The sequence below is a fragment of the Chelon labrosus genome, assembly GCF_963514085.1.
Source record: "Chelon labrosus genome assembly, chromosome: 22".
Lineage (NCBI taxonomy): Eukaryota > Metazoa > Chordata > Actinopteri > Mugiliformes > Mugilidae > Chelon > Chelon labrosus.
Genome location: NC_140355.1, coordinates 9,870,491 through 9,891,424, shown reverse-complemented (window position 1 = coordinate 9,891,424; position 20,934 = coordinate 9,870,491). Strand labels below are relative to the sequence as shown.

General features: G+C 40.4%; 1 protein-coding gene across 1 annotated transcript in view; it reads right to left on the bottom strand.

Moving 5' to 3' along the window:
* Positions 1-20,934, bottom strand: part of LOC311507655 (transmembrane protein 132C) — a gene marked incomplete at its 3' end in the record, with an annotated part of 159,112 nt that overhangs the window by 38,844 nt on the left and 99,334 nt on the right. The window lies entirely within an intron of this gene.

Below are 20,934 nucleotides of genomic sequence, written 5' to 3'. Positions count from 1 at the left end.
ATTTTTTTTTATTTTTTATTTTTTGAAAATTTAAGCAAGGTATCCCTCATCTCAAAGTCTGATATGAAACTAATCGCGGCACAATTGAAATTCATTCTCACATCCGCCCAGAACCACGATGTTGGCAAAAAAAGCAATTTATTTTTCCCTTTGCAACATGGAGCCTCTCTTGCAGGGATTGCCGGGGCCAAGCAAATAATTTTCCCTCAGCTGATGGAGATGCAAACAAAGCAGAAAAACAATGAATGCAAAATAATATCCTGCAAACTTATTTGATTTCCAGAGTGCTTGGTTTGATCAAGCTGCTGCCTCTACCCCAGGTGGTCTGTGTCACAGTCTAAACCCAATGCATAACCCTTTCCAACAGGCAGATGCAGATATACATATGGTGGGTACTGTGTTAAAAAATACAATTCACTCATGGGGATCTAGAAGTGAATGACAGACATAAGCATTTAGTCTGAGGACGGTGGCAGCAAAAATTAAAAGCAAATCCAAAACATTTCATTTTCAGCATAAATACTTTTCGTCTTTTTTTATATATATCATTCAGTTTCTTTCTATCAAGTGTGTTTGTAGTTGTGGCGTCACACAATTAAATAAGGCTGGAGAGGAACCAACGTGAGCGGAGGGGGGTGTTGGGGGTAAGATCCAAGGTTTTCCTTGAACATATTTTGGCCGAGCCTGCATTTAAATCTCCCCCCAGCTCCCCCTTATGTTCACACTTCAGACACTAGCCTCACTTCAAAGTGCAGATTTAAGGATCCACTCTGGTATTTAAAAAAATAAATAGAAATGTGAGAGAGAACAGTTCGAATGAAACAGCTTGAATAGCAATTCTAGGTCAGGCAGAAAAGCTTTTCACTTTCAATGGGTAATGTTCTGAATTATGCTAAATATGTTTCCAAATAAGCACAGAGAAGCTTTGGCTCGGGGGCGATCACAGGTGAATATTGCTGTGGATCTGGACACACAGGGACCGCTGTTTAGATACAGTTCTGTTTAAACACAGACGAATTTTACAGGTACATCGGGGTGCAGATGGTGGTGGCTCTTTGTGATGTTATTCACGCTGCGGAAATCGCTCGGTGGATTTTTACCAAAAACACATTCACGCTTCTTTTGCACCAAACAAAACCCAAATAAAAAGGTTTTTGTGCATTGCAGTGTTTTTATCAAGGATAGAAACGCTGGGAGTTTTAATTTTTCCTCATTGTCAACAAATCCAATGAATAAACAATGGGTTTATCCTATTAAAATGCAGCTTATTCTTTGCCACGGAGCGGCATCGCAACGCTAAATGATCAAAAACGCAGGCATATTGTTGCATTACATTGTATCCATCTTCACTCTGACAAGCAAGAGCATTGTATTTTTTGAGTCAAGGCATTTGAACATCAAGACTCTACTCATTTTTCTCTCATATGATAAAAAACGGTTGCTCTCAGAAGTCTTGCACACTTGAGTTCTGTGCTTTAATTGTTCTGTTCACTGCAGAAATACCCAATATGAGCCAAAATTGAATTGTCCAGGAGTGAGGATGATTTTGTGGCCCTCACACTTCTTGAAAGTAGAAAAATTATATTGGATCCGTCCAATCCCGACAAGACTTCAATAGCAAGGAGAGTCTGGCCAGCTGGTAAATCGTTTCCAGGTCTATATTAGGATGTCAGTGGTCCAGTTTGATACGCTGCTAGCAATAACACAACCACTCACAAAAAAGAAGAACACTGCCTTCCGCAATGCAAGTGATCGTGACCAGCCCGCAGGGCCACACAGTTAGTCAGAAGCTCTGAGGGGCAAAAATAATAAATAAAAATTGCGTGTGTTCTGAAAACAAAAGTTTTCTAGTATGTAGGTAAACTTGATTGATGTGTTGTAGTATGTCCCATTTGTTTTTTAAATGTGCTATCATTTTTTAAATTATAAATACAAAGTTGGTGTACCATATACAGTATTCTGCTTCTCTAAATGCTCTCTGTGAGATGTCTATAAATCAATATCCGAAAATAGTAAATGCTTTTTACATCTGGGACTGATTTTTGATTGTTGTCAGTGCCTTAGCTGTTTCTGGAACAAAAAAAAACTTGGTGATTTGCAGATTGGAAAGTGTCAAGATATAAACCAGAAGCTTGTTGGTTTTGGTCTTTTGAATTTAAGGAAGACTTGTGTTGTAATGGCAGTCTTCAATATTGGGAAAGTATTTCACTATAAAATCAAAATATAATGTTAAAACACTCTTTCACTACCCTCCTTTTCAATCACATCTTTCCCTACTGCTCCACTTTAAACGTGTGCATCATTTGGATTTTATCTTTGCAGCTGGCATAAAAGTCCAAAAATGAAGCTAGGAGAGTTATAAAAATATTTCAGAATTGAAAGGCATTTCAATTGCTGCAAAACTGGTTGTGGTGACAAAACCAAGGGAAAACTAAATACCAATTTCGATGAACTGTGTTTGTACTTTTATAATTCTGCTTTCAGGTGCACCTTAGCCGTTTGTAGACTAAACTTTGAGGGGCAAACATGTCACACAACCAGAACTATGAACTTTAATCTGCGTGGTTATCTACAGTTAAACCTATGCTGCGTCTGTGGCTGTGGATTTGTTCTCTTTCAAGTCCATCTATTACTCGTTTCCGTTTTTTTAGGCAGAAATTCAGAGCCCTACAGAGTTGCAGTATCCTCTACAGCCTACTGACAACACGCTGGGCTCAAGGGTGTCGAAAGCAGTGATTATGTGCTTTATGCTCATGGTGTGCAATTACAGCCAAATCAATTATCTGCAACAGGCTTTCTTGCTTTACAATAAACCTCCAAACAATTGGAGCTTTAGTGCTGAACACTACAGTATAACTCCCATTCTCTGGCTATATAATCTGTCTTTCTCTGTGTTGTCTCTATTATTGTGTCTAATCTGTTCCTTCCTCCTTCTGAACTTGTCCCTCTCGCTGACCCGCAGTGTTATGTTGCATTCAATAGAGGGCAGTGCACTCTCTTTCTCCCCTCTCCCTCAGCCCTTCATCCAGCGAGTGCTTGGGATGATGGATGTCTGCAGCGCACCAGCTGGAGAGGTCAGGCCGCTTCTCTGTGTCTCATTAGAAACATAACTGCACTGTGTGCCCTTTTTCTCCGTCCGATTACCATACAGTTTAATATACTCACTGGCTACTACCGCTTCTCCCTTTCTGAGTCATGGCTGGAGAGAGCAAGAGGTGGAAACAGAAACAGAAACGAGAAAACACCAAGCGGAAACAGGGTTAGAAGGGCTCCGATAAAAGCAAAATGTCTGCTGAGATCACAGGACTGACCGCGTGACAGTGCCTCGCTATCATAGCGGGTTTGTTGTGGTGAAATGAGGTGGAAACCGGTCATGTCACTTTGAGGATGCTTTTGAGGTATCTATTTGTCAGTCTTATTGTTGGTTGTAAAAGCACAAACAGAAAAGAATCCGCTCGGAGAGAGAGAGCGTAAGACATACAACACCTTCAGTTCTTTAAAATGCATTTCAAACCCACACTTTTGGCAACAAAGGGTCTCTGAGCAGAAAAGAAGCGGCGGAACAGAAAGAAAAATGCCAAGAATGAAATTCCTTTTGTTCGAAAACAGCAAAATAAAAGTTGAGCTATAGGAACACAAAAGCCCCCGTTAAACACGTTGTCATGTTTTCCTCTTTTCACTCTTAACACCTCTGTGAATAACTGGCTCGGAGAAAGAAAAGTCTGCTGTCTCTTTCGGAGACCCGCGGGGGGTTCTTTTCATGCACCACAGTGATTTGGTTAGCGCTGACAACAATGATACATCAAAGAACTGAATCTATTTCAACACACATTGAATTGACAGTGCGTCCAGCAACAGAAGGAGTTTGTGTGTCTCTCTATGCAGAAGATTACTACATTGTACGGCTCCGTTCAAGTAAGAGTGGATATATTTTCATCCGTTATGTGAGACAACGGGATTTACTTCAGGACCAATGTGTGAGAACTATCTGTAAATAAAATCTCCAGCTGAAAAAAAGGTTGGCCATTATTGGAATTTTTATGTGGTCAGATTTCCTGAGTGGATTTTTCTGTGAGCGAGACTTAGTTTGTTTGATGTGCTGTTGATGGGATGTTTGTATTTCTGACCCAGCACGCATGATTTGCTCCGTGTTCCTGTGAAAACAGGACGGGTGCATGAAAATGCATTCCAAGAAGGGTATCAGAGACCTGTTGGCAACAAGAAAATATTAACAGATGGAGAAATTGTATGGAGAACAGTAGTCACAGTGGGCGTCTCCATAATTGAATGACCATTTGAGACCTGCAGCAATTCAGAAAAGCTTTTTCCTTCCGTCAGTTTTAAGATGCATCGCTGTGAGCCTATTCCAGCTGGCATTGGCCAAGAGGCACCCCTGACAGGTTGCCGTCCATCAAAAGACTAGGACAGAGAGACTAACATTCACATGCACATGTCAATTTAGAATAACCAATTAACTTAAGATGCAAGTCTTTGGACTGTGGGAAGAAGCTGGATCCACCAGGTGGAAACCCACACAGGCATAGGGAGGAGAAGATGCAAAATCCTGTAGGTCTGACCCATGACCTTCTCCTTGTCAGGCTGTGCCAACAACTGTACTGCAGTGCTGCAGACAAATCTTCTTTTCCAAATTAAATTAAAGGTCTAAATTTGGAGAAGGAGCCAAAGTTTTTTTTTTTTTTCCTTTTCTCCCAATACACAAAGTTACTTTAAATGAATAATTCATTTGTGGAATTTTGTTTTATCTTTTTAACAATTTCTTGGCAATGATCAGCAGGGAACACTAACTTCCTGTAATCGTCGCTGGTTGCCCGGCAACCTCACAGCGACAAAGTCCAGGAAGTCCGAGCAACAAGAGATAAATTTCTGGCAGCAGCGTGGAGCTTTAATATCATAACAAGCCATTTCTACCTTTCTTAAAGTGATTAAAAAATTGGAGGACGTTCACATCAACGATTCAGCTTCGAACAGAGAGAGAGAGAGAGAGAGAGAGAGAACTGTTTGAAATGTTGAACTGCTCCTTTAATGTAATGCACATTGTGGATAAGATATGAATGTTTTCTTGTTGTCAGAGTGTCCCGTGTGTGGTGACGCAAATGATTTGCTTTTGCAGCTGTTGTAATTACTTGTAGTTCACTTACACTCCAGCTGTGTGGCTCTGTGTGTTCTTTGTATTACAGTCTTGATACCTCTCCAAACAGAAATACATTTTGATTCTAATTGGTTTGAGGAGCCCACGGGAAATCAGATAATATCTCCAAAGAATAAAAGCAGTGTAGTTATAAAGGTCGCTGCACAATAATAGTAAAGACTTCTTCCGACTCTTACTAGTTCAGCAGGAGCTAACCTAAATGCCAGCGTAACGAGGTCATTTAGCCTCATGTAGTTGGGGGTCATTAGAATATTATGATTAATAAATCATGATCTGGTGTAGCAGAAACCATAATTTGTGTGTATATGCATCCTGAGGGAGTTGGAGTTCATCTCTAATGAGTTTGAGTATCTCAGGTCTAATATACAGTACGTCTCTTCTCTTCAATGATGCCAATAAGATCTTATAGAAATGAAAACCAATCCTCCTCCTTTATAGCGCAGGTGAACAGCAGACATAAGACACAACAGAACTGCTGGGGAAGGCTTAAACAAGCGAGTTATTAAGCCGACAAGGGCTGACAAAGAGGGGCGTGACGTGACGGAAAGAAACAGACATGGCAAACGGACAAAACAATAAAACATTGCAAAAATAAGTCAAAATTAATTCCCTGAGAAATGCCAGAATTCTTCCCCAAAGACTGTTCGCAGTCATAAAAGCAGCTCATCAAACACTTGCTCTATAATCCTAACCTTGTGCTCCTTGGGGAACAGGTGGCTTTCTGTACAGTGATATCTGTCTCATCTGGAATGGACGTGTTAATGGGGCGATAAACACTGACATATGACGGACAGATAATGAAAGAGATCATAAAAAGAAACCATGTCAAGAAGCAGATGAAATGACGAATAACCAATTTTATGTATGCAGGAGATTTCCCCCAGGATCTATCAAACCGTTGACGTCAGCCCGGTCGCTGTCAGTATAGATTAGTTTGCTTCAGCAGTAGGCCTGCAGAGTGAGAAAAGGGTGGGGGTAAAGGGGGAAAACTGAAAGAAAAATATTGCAGTCCTTCTTCCAAATTGCCTTTTTGGTCTTTCCCTTCCCTGATATTTTCTGAAATAGCCCCCTCTGTTTTGTTCTGTTGCTGTCTCTCATGCTCATTCTATCCCTGACCCCTGTTTTCCCCCCTCTCCTCCTCTCCCTCTTCCCTGTCCCCTTCTCTCCCCATCTTTCTCCCCATTCCTCTCTAAGCCCATCTTGCCTTTCTCAACTGCCTGCTGGTCTGTTTTCTTTCTTTCTCTGTGCCACTTTTTCTCTCTCTCCCCCTCTCTATTTCTCTCAAACGGTGTGTGAAATGAGGAGATTCGGGCTTCCTGCATGAAACAGATGTGGCTCCGCGCATCAACCAATCAAAAGGCGGTGTCGGCACTCTGCACCAGATTGTGACAAAAGCCAATCATTGCCAGGAAACACAGACATCTCCTGGAAGATATGAGATAATAACATAGTGCTAAAACTAAGAGTTGAGTCTAAATCTGATAATACCCTGACAGGGACCAGCATCATCTGGAACAATTGTCATATGTCATAGTATTGAAATTCCTCATACTGTCAGATGAGCTGTTTTTGGAAGAGAAGCAGAAAATGAATGGCATCTGAAATCTGAAACATGCCGCGTATCGCATAGCAACAGTGTTGCCTGAAAATATATGTAGATTGAATTTAGGAAAAAGACATGTCAAGAGAGCGTTTCAACCGTCTCATCAACTTGTAAATGTCTAACAGAAAACTTAGCCTATCAAATGTTGATGCATTTCAAAAGATTTCTACTATACACCTGTGCATATTGTTTTCTAGATTACATTTATGTTCCTTATAACAATAGCTGTCATGGACATTGATGTTTTCATGGATCTCTTGATTGTGTTTCCCTACAGTATTTGCCACAGGCAGCAAAGGCATGATTAACATTTTTTAGCCACGCTATCATCGAATCTGACCTGTCCGCCCACCATTTTGGTCCACAGCATAATAATCTCAACATTTACTAAATGGATTACAACGAAACTTTGCATAGACATTCTTGGTAACCAGAGGATAGAATGTAATAGTTTTGGTTGACCTTTTAAGTTTGGCTTTAGTGCTACTTGCAGGACCAAACTAATAACATAGTCATTAGCCTGTACCTTTGCGCTAAGTGCTAGCATGCTGACACATTAAGAGGAGATGGTGGATATGATAATCATTACACCTTTTCATATTAGCAATATCATGGTGAGCATTCTCATGTTAAAGATTGTTTTAAAGCAACACCCTATAGTTGACAAAAATTATACCACTACTGTTGGCATTATAATGTCTCTTTTTTTCTACCGTAATCTGTCTTGGGACACTTCCTACGTTATTTTCTATTCTTCCTGACTACCAGAGACCAGGAATACAGTATATGAAACTCTACTTTCCCCTCTGCGAGTTGCCGTAGACTGCTTTGTCAGTGTTACATTTGGCAGCTTTAACTTTTTAGCAAACAATTTTTGCCCGTTGACATAAAGTTCATTACTACCCTTACTCCAGCTTGAGAATGTTGACACAGAAAACAGCTTTAAAGCAAAACATGACGAAGGATCCTTTGGCAAGACACTGAACCCGGCATTGCTCTTTGCATGGCACCCCCTTGGTTTTTTGAAACTGGGTGTAACTATACAGTATTTGGAGTAACACTAGAGTGGGGCCAAGGACGAATACTACGCACGAACACACTGTAGTAGTTTGTCAATCACGAAGTGCCCATGCGCTAGTAGATGGCCTACTTTAATGTGTATTTTACTCTAAGCGTGATCTTAGTAAAAGATTAAAGTGAGAAGAGGTGCAGTTTTCTCAAACACCTCTCTACCATCAGACTTCTTTGTGCCACCTGAGGATTCACATCCTTTATTGGAACATGGTGTCACATCGCTATTCAGATCCGGAGGCTTAGTTCATCATGCTTTGTCTTAGTCTGTGCACACAGTTGTACACATTACCATCTAACATATAGCATACTTCCAGTGATGCAATATAATATAAAGGATTTGAAAAGCTATTGCCAGTGACTCCAGGTGTTAGTTATGGTCCCTCTTGAATGTTTAAACCAAAGTAAATTACCTTAAACATCCCTATGAACAGGTTGTAATAAAATCTTTGCAGTTTTAGTGGACAAAACAAAGGCATTTCTTATATTGTCTCACAGATCATGCTATCATGTTTCTAAAAGTCCTTCAAACACATCTTACTCCATCCTTGAGTCATATTATTGAAAGAATTTGTGAAGCACTAGGGAGGTGAAGATGTGAAGTGGATTTTTATAAACGCTTTTGTGTGTCGTCCATCTGGCACTATCATCTCTCAAAAGAGTGAATTCCATGACAATTGAGGCACAAAAGGAGCACACAGTGTCTGCCTGAAAGCCACCGTCACCTTTATTCTGTTAGCCACTAAACTGCTTTCAAGGACCAGCTGGCGGTTATAAGGCATGCTAAAGACAGTGAATACAATACAACACAATCTATCAGTGTATAAACACCGTCTCCTATCCCCTTATTGATTTCTGTGAGCTGTAGGACTGTTTGTAAAAACTCCCCAGAGGGCTGTGGTGCTCATCCTCTTATCCTGGACAATAAGATCAACTCAGTGTGACTGGCTAATCTCCCCCTTGGAGTTTAAACTCTCCACCAGAAATGACACTTCTTCTTTTCCTTGTTACGCACATATAAACTCACGGATGACAGGAATTAGATTAAGTTGTCCTTTCCATTATGTGCCTCTCGGTTGCTGCTTGTTACTGTTAAATCTCATGATGTGGAGGATTTTTAGGGCTCTGTGTTTTGTGGCCTGAGAAACATCTCTGAGATTTCTTTTGTTGCTCGAGTCATTTCATCTTGTCTTTTTGACTTTGGTTTACCGCTCCTCTCTCTTCATATGTTCCCTCGTTTCTCGTCTTGTTTTGAGACACTACCACCGTGTGCCACAACAGTGTGAGAACAGAGGAAATCTACCGTGGATTGTAACCACAGGTTCTTGTCTTTTCCCTCCTACTCTCATAGCAACCTCAGTACACATGGTATTGTTGGGTTGTATATTTATACATACACAGGCAGCCCGCAGAGCATGTAAATGTCCTTGAGCAGAAAGCTTGCTTGAATAGATGAACCACTTGACTCAACTTTGATAGAATAGAATAGAAACCTCGGTAGGTCGCTAAAGAGCACAGGATAAGATTTTGTCTGCTCTGAGGTTGTCAAAACTAGGATGTTTTTGCACTCCCTAAATTTCATTCAGATTTAGGGAGTAATAATGATATTGTTGCATTAAACATTGGTTTGTATTCACAGGAAAATTGAGAAAAAGCTCTTACACGCCCTCAACACTAAGCAACAGTTTTGTGGTGAAGTTTTGTGTGAAACATTGGATTTTAGGAAGCAATCAAATCGAAAATTGAATGTCAGCAGCAAGTGTGCGTCCTGGCATTTATCGCTGTTCTGTGGTTAATGTTCCACTGTTCTATACATAAACAACAAGTTTGATCGAGCATCTAGGCTACATGAAGGAAACTATGTTTCTGTACAGTATATGATGAGATAGTGTGCTGCTGAAACACAACTCTGACCAGTGTGCTCCTTCGATGATGCTTTGTATTTATTGATTATTTCTTCAATTAGTTGAGGAATCTGTCATTACTTTCTGTGGAGTCAGTGAACTATTTGATAAACCAATAATTAAACGTTTAAACTTTTATTCACACATAGTTGTGACATATTTTAACAAAACATTTGAATAAAGAACCAATTTTACACTTTTATCTAATCATACTATTTATCACAGAACTTTAATTTCATGTTATTAGGAAAGATTTATTTTTAACCATATTCTTTCGTCAATTAGATGCGTTCAGTGACTTGTGCTGATTTTAATTGTGAATGCAGCTTTATTAACCTGTAGAGCGTACTGGCCTCTGAGTGAATTTGCGAATACTTAAACTGCCATTTTTCAGTAAGAGTAACTGCCCCGAACTAAAATGAGTTTGACACCTGTGCTGTTGAGGGTAAGCATTTACACATATGATCCATTTAGGATCCCAAACGTGAGAGGAAACACACACACATACATACAGGGACAATATGTAATCTCACAGACCCAAGCTGTCCAGCAGGTTCAAACTCAGAACCTTTATGCTGTGATGCTAACCATTGCTAATGGTCACTTTCACCCACTTGGAGCATAATGATAATGGAAATCATTTAATTTTATAGGTTCATATATGCAGAAACAAACTGCTGACAGCTTGTAAATGAACTGGAAAGCAGAGCTGCCATGTTAGAGATTGGCATGTGACTCGGCTTGTCTTGATGCAAGAAAGAGAGGCTCCAAGGAATTAAAGTTGGGAAAGCCTGCCCTGAGAGGTGGTACAACTTTCAACTGTCTGTTTAACAGATGGAAGTTTAACCTATTCCCGTGGAAGTACTGCACTTTCTTTTTCCATTTAGACAATATATTAATATAACGTCTGACTTCAGAACCGGTTTTGGGTCATTTTAATTAGAGACTACAGTGTATTCTTTTGTATGGCGTCTTACCACTCCTCATTTGCAGAGTAGGACTTTGAAACAAAAGGGCAGTGGGTACAAAAAGGGCCTGCATGAGGGGCCATAGGCCGAATATGGCATATACTCTAATGTCACTGCCTTTGTACAGACGCGTGTTCTGCAAACACAACACATTATACACTGGAGTGCTTTAATGGAGGGAATTAATGAACATGCAAGATATGACAACACAACGATAGGTTTTAATAAATCATTCCAAGTAACATGCTAATGCAATAAGCCCTCCGGCTATCATTAAATGAATTTGCTGTGGGGAGTAGTGCTCTGAGGACCTCTTATTTCATTGATGTTATGTGGCAGAGCACTCAATATGAGGTTTTGTGGTACTCTGATATTATTACAGTAGCACATGCACTACTATTAACCGACTGTTTAACCATTTAAATTTGGGAATTTGTGGCTGATTTATATTCAGTGCAATGCCGACCTCTCTAGACAGAAGCTGCAAGGAGAATACATGTGAGAAATTACAGCTAAATACATGTACAGTTTATTAATACTATAGGTATATCTATCTGCTTTTGAAAACAAGGACTTTTAATGTGGATAAAGGCAGGAAGGACTGCATTATTGTAGTTAATTTTGGTATATATTTGGTGTTATATCCAAGGTGCCAGCTTCTTTAGCAGCCCTCTCCTGTTTGTCCTAGCCTTCTAGTTCTAATGAGGTCTGTGTTTCATTCAGGTTAGTATTCGTACCACTGCATCATGGTTTATTTTATGATGCAGATGGGTCAGACTTTTTTTTTTTTTTTTAATCACTTATTTTGCTTTACTTTCTGACAGAGTAAATCAATATGACAGATGTACTCATTTCCCTTGGCGGAAGACATTTCTTCATTTTTTGCTTCCATTTCCCGTCACTTAAATAAACTTTCTATATTAGTCCACATGTCTGACAGCTTGGTTTGCATTGATGTCTCATTAAAATGAATGAGGGTGGAAGTCTTGTTTATATCATCTAGATTTTACATATATTGTCTACGCTGTGCATGCTTCCAGTCTTTATACTGTTATGCTACCTTGAACCAGTGCAGTTTTATCTGGACACCTGCACGCATTCTGGTCACCTCCTCCTTTCACACACATGATTCACAAACACAAGCAGCAAACCTGCATGCACCTGCACACCCCGGCACATACCTAAACAAACAACCCGCTCCCTGGTTCGGTTTATTGAATTGGCGTATCTGGCCTGGGTTAATAAGAATGCCGACCCCGCCGTGACCCTTTGCTGACATGGCCCGTTACTTCTGCTCCCTCGCCTCATTAATCTGTCAAGTAAACAGAACCCCTCTCCTCCTCACCCACTGGATGAGAGAGGGACAGAGATAGAGAGATCTTACCCTCCATTTCTCTCCGTGTAGTGGTAAAGACAACAGTCAACAACTTTTCCAAGGTGTTAATCTTGTGATTTGTGTGAACTTCTCACCCCCACACACTCACATCAGTCACACTGAAATCCAAAATATAATTTGAGATTGTTGTGAATATGGCTATTTTTATACTCTTATGACATATTAAAAAAGTAGTCAGGACTCTTGTACAGTGTGTCTTAGTTGTTGGCGCAGGGCTGTGTGCTGGAAATCCCTGGACAACTTCCTGCAGTACCTCAAACAGAGCTCTGAAGCATTAACAGGAGCCAAGGACTCAGCCGATGATTTATTAGAAGATGAAGTGGATCAGAGGGTCTGAGCTTAGGGTCCCAAGGCCAATAGTCCCGCCTTATCAAACACCACCAGGCTCCATGGCCGATCTCCAGCTTGTCTGTGGGCAACTCCGCACTAACGTCAGCTTTGGTTGCTGATTAGTCAGATTGAGAAACTAAAGTTTTTTTTTTGTTTTTCAGGAGAAGAGCAGAAATTATGTACATATATATATGTGCCCCAAGCACGGACAGAACAGAACGGAGTAAAGTGGAGATTATAGATAACAGATGAAGTTAACCTCCTGTTGGTTTCCAGCTGATTTCATGCATCAGTGTCTTTGGCTGCATTACCTGGATTAACCACAGAGTCATGGCCAGATTCCCTGAAGGCTCAATAAAAGGGGTTTCACTTCACAGACACATATATTAGTTCTCTGATGCCATGTAGTTCAAAGATATTACAGAATCTACACTAAATATCTAATTCATGTCTGTAGCTGTTAATGGTAAAAGTTCAATGGGGGAGAAGGAATAGTGCATCTTTCAGTCGGAGGTTGTGGTATAAATCATTCACCCTGAGATTAAATTAATTATATTTCATTAGCAGCATCATGTCATCTTGATTTCAACTAATGATGGCAGGGTTGAGGGCATAAATAAGACTTGTGTTTTTATTCTGATTATATTATGCTCAGAGGGTAGTTTTCATGATAAAACCATGAGAAGGCCCGGCAGCACATAGGACTCATGTGCCACTCATACAAATTAAATTGCACACGCGATCAATATTGCGCATACATCTAGCGATCACATAGATGTCTGGCTCAAACTCCTGCAGAAATGCTTTTTACTATAAGTGCAGCATAAAAATAGTGTTTTCACCAAATGCATTAGCGGCCCTACGGGTGATCACAGCAAAAATAAGATGCGTGAATGATTGCTTAAAAGGACTGCGACACCAAATTGTATGCTACCTGTACCTGTGATAAGCCGTTTGACGAAAACAGCAGTTCACAAACATACAAATTAGACCACCTGGGAGGGTAATTGCTTATTCTCCCCTATCCATCATCTGTAACATTGTATTTTCAGAAGACCATTTGTACATTCAAGGACATGCAGGAATATGCATTTACATACACTTACACATAAATGCATCTCCTCTCTTATTTACAGTGCATTTTTCCATATCTGTTTCCCATATACACGCAGTCTGTCTAAATCATTCCACTTTGCCTGCTGCAGTAGAGTGCACCGTTTTCAACCAGTGTTAATTGAACAAATTACAACACAGAACTAATGCAAACTGCCACGCTCTTCAAGGTCTAAAGTAATGGTAGTCTATTCTTTAATTTCCCACTTAATCAAATTCACATAAATTGGTGCATGTCCACACACGCGCAGAAACCCTCAGCAGGCAGGTCGTTAGCATCCATGCATCTTCCTGATGCACGGAGCGTTCCTCCATTGGAATCAGATTGCACTGAAGGGACGTTTGATTTAACTCGGGTTGTAAATGCAGTCCCATACCGCTCCTGCTTGGTCTGGCCATTGATTGTATGTGGTCATTTGCCATGTGAGCTAAGCTCGGCGCAATCAGAAAGAACAGCACGAGGCCCTCTGACCTCACCCCGTGAACTGAAGAGGACTGAATATCGAACTCCTTTCTTGTTCAATCTTCACTCATCATTGTTCTGTCAATTATCCCCGGCTCCTAACGACTCTCCAGCAAGGAGTAAAGCTGCCTTATAGACACATTCCCACTAATCAAAACAATGTACATTTGCATGTGCTTACAGTTTATCGGGTGTGGTCAAATGTCACCTCTGAATGAACAAACCATTGTTTATTCAGATCAGCTCTCGTCTCTGTATGGGTGCCTAAATTGCATCTCTGCGGGCTAATTTTACGTTTACAAATTCTAAAATTGGAGGTATATAATATAATCATAATATTCACTGCTGGATGACACCATCACTCATATTTAACAAATGCATACGTGAATGACTCATTTCTACTATTTTATATAACCTGTCATCAAGATGGGAAAAGGAGTGATGAGACAGGGAGAAGATTGCACCCCTTAAACACCCACAGGCTATTATTACCATATCATGAGAACAATCATTCAAATTGTGTAAATGTACATGTTGTTACAGGGCCACTTAGACGAGCATAATGAGATCATCTATATAGCACAGCAACCATATGTGACGGAGGAGCCCCAGGTAGCCTATGTGTGATGGAAGACAGCATACAATACAGGGACCAAAATTCAATATATATTCAATAATAATCCATGTCTTTGTCGATCTGTGTTGTCACGTTCATACCATAGATGAATAGATACAGATTACAAGTAAAGGTTAGCCTGGTATTGCTTTGGTGCTACACAGCCGCTTGCACATCTAAAGCCCCGTCCACATATAAAGAGATAAGCTTGTCGCCCAGGCCATGTCGTGCTCTGCTTACCTAGGTAACCATGTATTATGCACCGATCAGCCACAACATTACAACCACTGACAGGAGAAGTGAATAACATTGACCATCTTGTGACAATACAATGTTCTGTTGGGAAACGTTTGGACCTGGCATTCATGTGGATGTTACTTAGACATGTACCACCCACCTAGACCGGACCAGGCCCCAACCACCTCATAGCAATGACACTCCTTGATGACAGCAGCCATCCTCAGCAGGATGCAGCCTGACACAGGCACACACACACAAAGACAGTTTAGGAACAACTCAAAAAAACATGAAAAACAGCACAAGGTGTTGACCTGGCCTCCAAATTCACTAATTCACTAATACTTTTCAAACTGATTGATATCATTCTGATCAGAGATTCCAGCCTGGCTGATTTCATGGATAAAATTTTCTAATAAGACGTGTATTTATACCCTTTCCTCTAATTCATCAGTCAGAATATGTTATTTTTGTCATGCAAGTGGTTCTGCCTGACATGGAGCATCACATATGCTAGAAAACTAACAAAGAGGAATTCCCCAACAACTACACTGAAAAATGTGGGTGTGTCTTGCTCATGTTAGAAACATGACCCAAAGGGCCACATTTCAAAGCTCCTTGTTTTGCTACTGCCACATTTTTGTCCCTGATCATGTCTTTTGATGCTTCCCCATGCTTTCTAGAAAGAAACATTTGGATCAAAAGTTGACCAAAAGTTGAATTATTAGATGATAATATTTTCCCATCCAATGGATTGTCCAATGTTCACACCACCCATCTAAATCCGACTGAAAAGTCCTTCCGATCGGATCATTCAGTTACTTTAGGTAAATTTTTTGTTCTGACTGGATCTTATTCAGATTATCAGCAGAATGCTAGTGTCTGCGTAGGCTTGGCAAGAAAAAAAAGACTTGCCCATGCAAGTCTTTTCCATCCAATTACTGGTTGTGTCATTAATGTAGACAACAGTGTTGCACGTTGAGATTCTATCATTTTGATGTATTTCAGCTCAAAGTCAGTAATAAAATATATGAAATTATCTCAGGTCCAACCTATCTATATGCATCATGAGATGATCTCACATAACAATGGAAAGGGATTTGTTGTATAATTCATGTTTAGGAGAGGCAATCTTATCTAACTAGAATCTTTATGGACTATTTATATGGGAATTGTGATTTTCTTCTTTCCTGGGAACCGAGTATGCTAATCAGCCTAAAACAAGTCTGCCATTCCCCTCTCACTGAGGCTTGCTTCCTCTGTTTCACAGAAAGACCCTCAGAGGCTCATGTCACTTCCCTCAGCAGATGGCTGGGGCAAACACAGAGTGACAAGCCTCGATTTCACTGATGCTTAAAACATGATTTCATCAACTGCTGGAAAACAATTTGAATCTTTAACCTATTTTCAAACCGGGGCTTGCACACTGAGCGGAGTCTCCTCATCAAAGGCATAGCAGAGCTCTAAGCCTCTTCATGCAACTTCCCTGCAAGTTTTTTTTTTTTTTTTTTTCAATCCTAAACCTAAAATAAGTTTCGCTATATGACTGCAGTAATTGAAAACATGATGAAACTCGTGCTGTATGAAACGCTCATTGTTGGCTCAAATTTAATTCCCTTTATCCTGGTCTCTTGTTGCGTTGCCACTCAGATGTAGGACTACCATGTTTTTTTTAGATAGCTGTCCTAAGAACTTTGGTTTACAGCCATGCATCATTGTGTAGGTGTTGCGCAACTGTCTTGTCAGTCTTTTAGCGCAAACCTTACTCCCACTCGCTCACAGTGGGAGTCCTCTCTAGCAGACAGCAGACAAACTGAATGTGGTGGCATGTTTCATGAGAAGATGCCGCAGGGTTCTGTTTGTTCACTTGTTTCTTGGCTTGGGTGTGTGTGTGTCACATAGTGCACATGCACTTAGATGTACAGGGGTCGGTAAATATTAACAGTAAGTCATAATTAGAGTACGCCCATTTTAGATATTTGTACAGATTTTCTGCATGGGAAAATGTAAATTTGAACGGTGTAATGAATTTACATTGAGATGCAAAAGTTGCTGTAAGTAGCTTGAAAATGCTTGTTGTGTGTGCTGTTTATGAATTTTGTGCGGTTATGTGTTGGGGAGGTTAGTGTCCTTGTTTTCAAGGCCTGTCAGGGCGAGATGCAGATGCAGGGATACAGCACTGTCTGGATCTGTTTGAGCGGATGGCATACTTAAAAGGGTCCAGTGTTGGTGGAAGAGGGGCTTTAACGGGCTGGAAAACTAGTCTTGTGCACGAGGCCCTAGAATAATCCTTTAATTTATCCCACAGTGGGGAAATCTGCCATGTTACTGCAGCATAGGGAAAGGTAAAACATTAGATAAATACAAAAATAACAACAATTTAAATAGAACAGCACAGGGAGCATGACGGAGGAGAGGATAAACTACATATTAATCCCTTTGTCTAGGGATTAAAAAAAAAGACTATTTGAACTTTGGTATTGTGAGAAAAATAAACCTGCATTTAATCTTCTCTTGAATTTATAAGATTATCATTATAGTTCATTAAACTGATTTCAGCCACAGTAATTCCATACTGATGCATCTGGCCTTATCCTGGGCTGTGTTTCCTGGATATATAACTGTTGGAGCCTATTAATTCTTTGTATTGTGGAAATGCTAAGGATAATGATTAACTATTATTTATTATAATTGTTTTTTTTTGCTGCTCAAGCTCCTCCTCCTAGTCAGGCCATCCTCCTCCTGTGATTAAGGAGTGAGGACAGCTGGTTTGTTTGGAGTCTGTTTTTTTTGTTGAAGGAATGAAAGGAGTGAGGAGTGAAATAGTTTATCAACCACTAAATTAAGTTTTTTGTTTTGCTTATTGTTTGAAGTCAACCCGGAGAATATTTCTGTTTTTTTTTGTAAATAAATCCAAAACCTTTTTGTTGGAACCGAAACCTCTCCGTGAGTGCTTATTATTTAGTGAGTCGTAGACCTCCTCCTCACAAACTACTACCTTTTTTTTTTTTTTTTTTTTTTAAAGCAAGAGTAGCCATAACAAGTTGATAAACTTCACTGAAGACTCGAAGGAAATAGGAGAATTGGCGGATCCAGCCGTTCACTCGCCGACAGATGAACAAAGCAGCCGTCGGGCCGTGAGTAAAATCAGCTGATCAACGATCAACTTTATGAATGAATGCGCCGTTGCGCTACAAACCAACAATTTAACACTATGGGAGACAAAGTTGTGGACTGTGGATGTGGACTGCAATAAAACGGGGATGTTGGAAGGATATTTATGGATGAATTAAACGGAGATTAAAGGAATGTGTGTGGTAATTTGCGATGATGTCTGACACACCTGAGACCGCAATTGATTCTGGGGACATGTTGAAATCGCGCATTGCTTCGCGCAGAGGCAGATTGGGAGCATGCACAAGGAAGACAAATGAAATAAAGGATTTGATGACTGATGTTGGAAATGTTGATAAAGTCAATGACACATTTGAAGCGTTTAAAGGAGCTGTGGATGAATTTAAAAATGCTCACAAGTCTGTGCAAGAGCTCTTATCAGAGGAGGAAAAGGAAAATGATCACTATGACTGGTATGAACCCAGAATAACTAACCTGAATTATTTCATGAAAGATGTTGAGACATGGAAAAGAGAAATTGCACAATCAAAAGTTGGACCACTGGACAGCATATCAAATGTATCACACAAAACACGGTCTTCCACTTCCTCAGTCTCCTCAGAGTTAAAAAAGGCCAAGGCGGAGCAGGCTGCTGCAATAGCTCGAGCTGCTGCATTGAAAGAAAAACACACCTTGCAACTGGAGGAAACAAAACTGAAATCAAAGATGGAGCAAATGGAGTTGGAGGCAGACCTCGCAGCATCAGCCGCTAAGATAAAAATTCTTCAAAGTGATGACATGGATCAGGAAACTCCAGGTGATGGCATGGAGGAATATTATGACTCTCATCATGAACCAGAAACAATGGAGAGCAATGTGGAATTTGTGCATCTGGGTGCAATACCAAAAACCCCTCTTCACCAAACCATCTTAAGTCTCCACAGACCTGCACCTACAAGGGGTACCAAAACACCAGAAAATAAACCTCAAATAAAGAATGTAACTGAAAAACACAAAAGTGAAACTGCAAACCATAATCGCCCCATAACTAATGTTGCACAGGAGTACTCAGATGTGGTTGTTAATGCTGCTCATGATAACTTGGATGTCGTTATTCAAAGACAAAATGATTTAGCAGAACTCATTGTCTCACAGCAAAACTTATCTCTGTTACCTGCAAGAGAGATTTCTGTGTTTGATGGTAATCCATTGGAATATCAGTCTTTTATCCATGCATTTGAACATATGATTGAAGACAAGACGAAAAATAATCAGGACCGACTCTACTATCTTGAGCAGTTTACTTCTGGTTTACCTAGAGACTTGGTTCGCAGCTGTTTGCACATGGATGGGAGCAGGGGCTATTGTGAAGCAAGACGCCTTTTAAAAGAGCACTTTGGAAATGAAATGAAGGTTTCTGGAGCTTACCTAGAAAAGGCCTTGAACTGGACAGCAATTAAAGCTGAGGATGGGAGAATGCTGCATGCATACGCAATGTATTTGAGAGGATGCTGTAATGTGATGCAAGATTTACAGTATTTAGAGGAACTTGAGATCCCATCAAACCTAAGGCTGATAGCATCCAAACTACCCTACAAACTCCGGGAAAGGTGGCGTACCACAGCTTTTGAGACACAACAGAGAACTGGCAGGAGGATTAGATTTCAGCACTTTGTGGATTTTGTGGAAAAACAGGCTAAGATGCTTCTGGATCCATTGTTTGGGGACATTCAAGACCAAATAAAAAAATCTATCCCAAGAAGCAAAAATGAACCAAAATCAATAAGAGGCAAAAACAGCAACTTCGCTACTTCAGTAGCAGTGAATATGGAGAAATCGGGATGTGCTGTAAAACAATCATCTATTCCACAACAACCTTTTAAAACCACACCCAGTCCCATCATCCCTTCCTGTACATTCTGCCATGGGAAACACACTCTGACCGACTGCTCACAATTCAAAACACAGTCACATGACAACAAGGTTGAATTCCTAAGAAGTAATGGATATTGCTTCGGATGCCTACTAAGAGGTCATCTAAGCAAAAATTGTAAAAGAAGATTAATATGTCAAGTTTGTCAAATGAAACATCCCACTGTACTTCATATTCTCGGTGCAAAAGGTCCAAGACAAGAAAATCAACCAAAAGCCACTGCTGAGACAGAAGAAACCCCCATAAACAGTGCTCTTGTTTCAGCCGGTGATGCAACTGGGGCCGGGAGAGACTGTGCACTTGCAATTGTCCCAGTCAGAGTTAAAGTGGCAAAAGGGAGCAGGTATATTCAGACCTATGCCTTCCTCGATCCAGGCAGCACAGCAACGTTTTGCACAGAAAATCTAATGAACCAGCTGAATGTGAAAGGACGCAAAAAAGAAATACTTTTGCGAACAATGGGACAGGAAAAGCCTGTAGGGACCTATGAGATCAGAGGATTGGAGGTTGGAGACTTGAAGGGCTGCACATATCTGGATCTGCCAAAAGTTTACTCACAGAGTAAAATCCCTGTCTCAAAGGAAAACATCATCACACAAGATGATTTGAAGAGGTGGCCTTATCTCAGTGGCATTCAGTTAATGGAAATTGAGGCAGACATTGACCTCCTCATTGGGACCGATGTTCCTCAAGCAATGGAACCATGGAAAATAATAAACAGTCAGGATAATGGACCGTATGCAGTCCAAACCTTACTGGGATGGGTGGTAACTGGACCACTCAGTGTTGATAGTGCGACAGAATATGCTGGGCCCATTGCAGTGTCAAGTAACAGAATCTCTGTTGTTGAGTTGAAGGATCTACTCATCAGACAATATAACCAGGATTTCTCTGAGAACTTATACGAGGAGAAAAATGAGATGTCAGTTGAGGATAAACGTTTTATGGAGATTGCTTCCAGCTCAGCATTTCTTAAAGATGGCCACTATCATTTACCACTGCCTTTCCGGGACAAA